Genomic DNA, 7347 nt, shown 5'->3' on the forward strand with positions numbered 1-7347 from the left:
AGCTGGCTTGGGCTGACAGCAATCTATGCTGACCGTGGAATGTAAAGGGTTCACAGTGGGAGCTGGTTGGGACTGACAGCAATCTATGCTGACCGTGGAATGTAAAGGGTACAATGGTGTCGCATCTGTAAGAAGTCCCCGCGCTGCACGCAGATGGCGCAGAGCGGTGCAGTTGGGGCCGCGCCATGTCCGCTAGGTGCTGTTATTCACCCGCCCCTCCAGCCTCCTGTGCGGCAGCAGCCATGCATGAAGACTCGGCCTGCGCTGTGCAGATGCTTCTGTTGTGCGCATAAACCTCTCCATTTATGACCCCACTAGTCCCAGCGAAAACTAGAGAGCCCCCCCCATTACCCACAATGCCCCAGCGGAGACTATGGCCCCGCCCATTACCCACAATGCCCTGGTTAAAGCAGCTGTAAACACTAATGCCCACTAGAGATATGATGGCCTCACCTGCTGGATGTGCAGCTCTGCCTGCAGGAACTGAAGCCCGGCCACCGCACCCACCCCAGAAGACATGGAGTTCAGAACTGCTGCGTCCTCCCCAGAGCTGCCGCTCACTAGCCCTGCTCCCCGCTCACTGATTGGATGGTGCGTCTGGAGTGTAGTGGCTGCTGGGAGATCCTACCACTAGCCAATACATTCTATCCAGCAGATCAGTGAAGTGGCTAGAGTGGAGCTACTGAAGAGAGGAGCATTTTAGCATTCCCTAAAATAACGTAAACTGCGTTTTATGTCCGGAGGCTGGTTGGGATGGGCACATGGGGCAAGAAAACCAGGTTTCCCCCCTCCTCTAATGCTTTTTGGGGTATTTCTTGACCTCAGCGACGGGTATGGGTTGTAAAAAGTGGCGCTCTGTGAAGCTGGCCATTCAGGAACTAGGAAAGCTGGGTGACAGAACATGTTGGTAACCTGATGACCATCATGGAGCTCCCTACCACTGACACGAACAGAGCCTCGCTCGGTAGTCGTCACCCCACTTGCCTCGGCTCCTGAAAACAAAGTGGTGTAGACATGTAATGATGTTGTGCAGAAGACTAGGAAAGCTGGAGGCAAGTTGTGGTGGCGGCCATATTCAGTTCACTTAGATACAAAAATATCGGATTAGTCATCTTAGTGACTTGGCGGAAGATGATGATTGGGATTTGTTCCCGCCAGGAACTTTTGTTCTAAAAGGAACAATCCCGTGGCCCCTTCAGCAGCACTCTGCGCTCTCACACTAACCTGCTATAGTGTGAGTGCAGAGCGCTGCTGAAGGGGCAGCTTTAAAATCCACCCCACAGGTCAATTTAAACTGTAGATTGTTTTTCCGCATTATATGGATGAGATTTCTTTAAACGTGTGACTACTTCTCCATTCACTTCTGTGGAGCTGACGGAGATGGTCAAGCACTGAGCTCCCATGAACGGCGGAGTCGTAGTCATGCAATGAGACTAGTGCTACGCGACCAAGATTGCTGTATAGCCCTGCGACCTCACACTCTCGGGCCGGCTTCACACCACCGGTTTCCTATTGTTCAATCCACAGTCGTCGTCCACACGGAGGATCCGCAGCAAATCACACGCATTGAAAGATACATACTACTGCTACTTCCTTCACTCTCGCGGTCATCCGCATTGCAGATTCTGCAGGAACGCAGGGTCACCGTCTGGGTTAACGGCCAGATTCCGCAGTGGTATCCCGCATTCGGAATGTGAAGCGGTCGTGTGCAACCGGCCTTACTGAAGACAATGGAGTTGCGATACAACTCACAAGTAGCTGCGACCAATATATTGCAAAAATCCAACCTCGTAGAGGTTTAAGCAATCTATAGGTTGTGGGAACTTGCGCGACCCCATTGATATATTTGAGAATGCAAGTTCACAGGGCTGCACAGCGATCTTTGGTCACATGACCCATGTCATGGCGAAAGACTCCATAGAGCTCCAGCCTTAGGGCTCATGTCCACGACTGTGTTCTCACCGCAGAGACGCAGCGTTTTACGCATACCACCGTGGGCTCTTCGGCCAGATTCACACAGATGTATTTGCGCAGCATATTATGCATGAAAAATATACATGCTAAATACACGTCAGTAGAACCCGCTGATTGCAGCGAGTTCCTTCACATAAGTGTATTTTGCATGCGCATTTTGTTAAAAAAAAAAAGCAGTCCCCTTTATTTTCTCGTGCATTTCTGCAGGGGCAGAACATGTATTATTCTAATTACACTAATTGCCCATTTCAATAAATGGCGGCATGGTTGCGTGTTTTTTTGCGCTTGCAAATGTGCTTGATTCGTGCTAACAAAAGTACAGTAAGGGCCGCTTCACACAAAGATTTGTTTCAATGGATGCCTTCAGAATTCTCTTTACTCACACATTTCGCATGCGTGCAAAACCTCACCATGCTCTATTTTTGTGCACATTTGCGCACCAAGGGTCCCTGTACAAGTCTATGGGAAGTGTGCACGTAACCGATTCCTATCTCCAAAAAAAGTTATAATAAACAGCGATAAAAAAGTCTTATAAACTCCAAAATGGTACAAATAAAAACTACAGGACATCACGCAAAAACACGAGCCGTCGCACAAGTATCATGCGATACTTCCGCCATGTATCACGTGGACATGAGGCCTAAATCTAAGTGCTTAATTGTTAGCAGCCGCAGCTGCGCTGCACCTCTTGCTCATCAGTTTTTTTTCCTGCTTTTGGAAACTGCTGTAGGAAAGGGGGTGCACCAGTACTGGAGGTACTGCAATACCAGGTCAATGTGCGGAGTGGACAGAGCAAGCACTTTTTCCAGCTCCCTGTTCTAAAAATCCATTTAATATATGATCCCCAGATAGGGGACGTATCAGATGCAACACGCTTAGCCAGCACTCCGGGCACACCCACAATGCACTGAGGGAGCCGGAAGACCTTTGCATAGCCCCGCCCAACGCCTTCTCAACCGTGGTGAGCCGTCCCCGCGGGAGACCCGCGCCTGAATGGAGCATGTCCGGATTTTTTCCTGCACGCGGGACCCGCGCCTGCAGGGAAAAATGACATCCGCAGGTATTTTACTACCTGCAGGTGTCTAATGCATCCATATCCATTGCATAGCGCCGATCGCAATGCCGGGGGTGGGGGGGTCCGAACAGCCCGGGATGACAGCTCCATGCTGCGGACACCGACAGCATGGAGCTGTCACGTCCAGAGCCCGAGGGGCTTTATTCTCTGCAGGACACATGTTTTTACTTCCTCAGAGAATAAAGCCCACTTCGGGAGGACGTAAAAACACTATGGCCCGGGGCGTGGCTTAGCAAGCAAGGAGAGAGGTCGCACGCTGTTTTGCTCCTCCACAGAATCTCCCTTTTCAGCCCTTTTCTGGGTCAAATCAGTGACCCAAACAGAGGCAGACAAGAGCACAGCACCTGGGGACCCACCAGAACCCACAACCGGCCCGGACAAGGCTCACCTGGTGATCTCCAGCCGCCAAAAAGAAGCCGAAGAGCCGCGGCCCTGCACAGCGGCCCGCGGCCTAACCCGACAAGTACCGCGCTCAGAAACACCCGGCAAGGACCGCTCACGGAGCCCCAAGCAGAGGACTACGGCACAAGGTAACCCCTGCCGACTTGGAGGGGAGGCTCTGTCACCCTCAGTGCCCGCGCTCTCACCGCAGCGCCTTGCAAATACACAGCCGCGGCTCCCTCCCTCTGAATATACCGCCGTGGCCACCAACCTGCAACTCGGCGGCACATACACTCATCAGGGTGATCCCCCGCTGGACTAATCCCCACGCTGGTGGTTTTCCCCCTCCTGCTCCCCAGAGCCGACAATCAGCACGGGCAGGCACACCGGAAGATCTGCACCTAATCTCTAGCTCCCTGTGAGGCAGCGGCCATCTCGCCCCCCCTCCCCCCTGAGTCGAGCAGGCTGCTTGGCATACTAGCCAGACCAGAGCAGAAAAGTAAAAGTAAAAAAGAGAGGATACTGTGATCCTCCCAGCACATCAACACCAGGCAAAGTTTAAAGCAGTACTCACTATTTCTGACGTGCAGCGGGGGAACGAAGGTCCTCTCCCCGGAGCTCTCAGACCGACAGCAGGCTCCATTAAAGTATAGTGCAGTTCAAATATCAATGCACCACAGCACCATCTAGTGGCCAAAACAGAGATAACCAGGACCTGAACCTCTTCTCATCCCTTTCTCAAAGCACTAAACAAAGCCAATCCTTGCCCATTAGAAAGAGCAACGAGGCCCCTAAGGCCTCCTTCCCACGAGCGTGACGGGCTCCGCCGCGTAATATTACGCAGTGAAGCCCGTCACGGCGCCCCCCAGAGACCCCATACTTACCAGCGGAAGATCGCGTGAAGACGCTTCCCTGCCCACCGCCGTCGCGTCATGTGACACGCCCACGGCGTCACATGACGCGGCCGGCCGTGTCACGTGACGCGCCGGCCGCGTCATGCGGCGGTAGGCGGGGAAGCGTTTTTTCACGCTATCTTCCGCTGGTTGCAGCGGGAGATAGCGTGAACGGACGGCTTCCATTGACTGCAATGGAAGCCGTCAGCGCGTACACCCGCAGCAAATAGAACATGCTGCGGGTGACAACGGGAGATTTCACGGTGCGTAATTCCGCGGTGGAATTACGCATCATGTGCATTGTGCTATTAGGTTCAATAGAACCTAATAGCATGGGGCAACGCAGCGGATTTTTGCCGCGGATTTACGCGGCGTAAATCCGTTCGTGGGAAGGAGGCCTAAGGCCTCATATCCACGGGGAAAATAAGAATTAAAATCCGCAGCGGATTTTAACTCTTCTCCCGCGCGCGGATCTGCACCCCATAGGGATGCATTGACCACCCGCGGGTACATAAAAGTGATTTTTTTAAAAATGGAGCATGAAAAAATCTGGACCATGCTCTATTTTCATGCGGGTCTCCCGCGGGGACGGCTCCCGCGGGCTTCTATTGAAGCCTATGGAAGCCGTCCGGATCCGCGGGACACAAAAATCATATTTTACTTACACGCTCCGGTTCTTCTCTTCGGCGCCGCGCCATCTTCTCTCAGTCACGGCCGGATCATTTTGCTTCGGCCCGGCGCATGCGCGAGGCACGTCACCGACGTCATCATGCACATCCGCCGAGCCGAAGAATGAAGATCCGGCCGCGATGAGAGAAGATGACGCCGCCACGAAGAGAAGAAACGGAGCGGATGGGAGGTGAGTTTATTCTCATTTATTCCCATTTTCAGCGCTCATGTCCGCGGGGCAGGAGGGACCCGCTGCAGATTCTACATGGAGAATCTGCAGCGGATCTGATTTTCCCCGTGGACATGAGGCCTAAGTGTGTTGAGAAGAGGGACCCACAGTTAACTACAAGGAGAATACCTCCCCACCTTACTGCCAAGTGATCTGTGGAGGAATATCTGCATAGCCAGACTGCTATATAGAAACTGTCAGCAACCCACAAAGACAGACCCTGTGCCAAAGGGTACTGACAGAAAAACACTATATAGCCTCCTCAGCATTACAAAATAGCCTGGAAGCAAGTCCCAGCCCCCGCAACACCCAAGGAAGCAATACATTGCGCGCCTCGCAGACGCAAATATCAAATTCCCGGTGCGACCCAGCGGACTCCTCAATCCCAAACACTTTCTTCTCAGCAAATACTGATAGTTCTAAAAAAAGAAAGGACTCTTATCAGGCAAAGCCACACTTAACAAATCTTCAAAACTCTACAGGAGCGCTACCTAAGGCACTCAAGATGGAATAGCAGGACTCTATGTTCTAACTCCACCCGCCACATGAGGCTCCTCAGCAACACATAACAGGACCACTCAACATCAATGAGCTTCTAAAGGAACTTTTAACAAACAACTACGCCTTCCAACGCCTCCATAAAGAATACGCCACCCGGTAGACCACTATACAACAAATAGCGACCAATCCACAGCGCATATCCAAGAATTAACTATTCAGGATGGTTAAGCGACGTATTAAAGCAACGGCCCCCAGGAGGCTCTCAGAGTACTTCCCGCCTGGCACACAGCAACAAAAACAAACCCGCCACATCTCATTCAAACATCCCCGTAACCGAAGAAATACCCAACACCCACAGCCCTGCGGCTCTGTCTCCATACTCCTCCACAGGATCTCTCCCGCCTACCCCAGCCAATCCCAACACCTCCCCTGGAAGCGGAGGGAAAAGGAATGTTCAGGACCCTCTACCAGCCTCCCCCTCCCCAAAAGGACCGGCGGCAAAAAAGAGCCAAAATAACAATCCACAAGAAACTCCCCCGCAGACAGATCCTATCAACAATCTCCAAGCTTATCCCGACTCTGAAAGCCCCTTAACTATAAACGCTCTGAAGACTATGCTAATCTCGCTGCAAAAGGACATTTCTAAAGATATACAGAGCCTCTCTGGTCAATTACAATCTAACATCGACCACCTAGCTACCAGAACTGACCACCTTGAACGGAAAATGGGAGAATTTACCAAAGCCCACAACGAGTTGGTAGATGCGCATGGCAGTATGGAAGAAGTCGCATATTTGAGAGAGAAGGTCATAGACTTGGAAGACTGATCCAGAAGAAACAATCTCAAATTTAGGGGAGTTCCAGAGACTGTGACACTCCCCCTGACATTCCACAATATATACTCAAATTACTCCAAACGCTCCTCCTGGACCTTCCCGAGATCGAATATGCAGTTGACAGAGCCCACAGAATTCCAAAAGCACGCTCTGTCCCTGAGTCAGCCCCCAGAGACATCTTAGCAAGAATACACTTCCATAAAATAAAAGAGGAAGTCTTGGCAGTTGGAAGGCGTAGAGGCACACTACCGACTCCATATGAAGACATACAAATATTTCCAGATCTTTCAGCCGCCACTCTGCAGTCTCGGAGAAAGTTTACAGAAGTTACAGCAGCACTACGAGAGGCGCACATCAAGTATAGATGGGGATTCCCAACCAAACTACTGATCTCAAAAAATGGAACCATCCAGGTTGCCACCTCGCCAGAAGAAGGCGTCTCGTTCCTGAAACAATGGGGGATCCCTATCCTTCAGAAGCCTCTGAGGACGGCGGTAGAATCTCCTACAAGAATCGAACAAGACTGGAAAACAGCAGATAAGCATGGCAGACACGCATAAATTGATGTTGTAAAGGGTCTTGAACCCATAGTTATATTTCTCCTTTACGGAGCCTAAAGTGGATGGTTTAAAATGCCACCCCTACCTAAGGTTCATTCATCCAGTGCAGATAGGCGCTGGATGAACAATATTTTGATAACTGTTAATGATGTTTTTTTTCCTTATGTCAAATATAGTTATAAAAGGTTCAGTAGGAGGCCACTTCCCTACCCCCCCACCATACTTAATA

The 7347-nt window shown here is 51.3% G+C and overlaps 1 non-coding gene across 1 annotated transcript; it reads right to left on the minus strand.

The window, feature by feature from the left end:
- Nucleotides 1-2707: 2707 nt before the first annotated feature.
- LOC136593212 (U2 spliceosomal RNA) lies at nucleotides 2708-2890 on the minus strand. Its single transcript, XR_010788202.1, has one exon. It is a non-coding gene; the product is annotated as a U2 spliceosomal RNA (small nuclear RNA).
- Nucleotides 2891-7347: the final 4457 nt, after the last annotated feature.

This window comes from Eleutherodactylus coqui, unplaced genomic scaffold (genome assembly GCF_035609145.1).
Source record: "Eleutherodactylus coqui strain aEleCoq1 unplaced genomic scaffold, aEleCoq1.hap1 HAP1_SCAFFOLD_41, whole genome shotgun sequence".
NCBI classification, from domain to species: domain Eukaryota; kingdom Metazoa; phylum Chordata; class Amphibia; order Anura; family Eleutherodactylidae; genus Eleutherodactylus; species Eleutherodactylus coqui.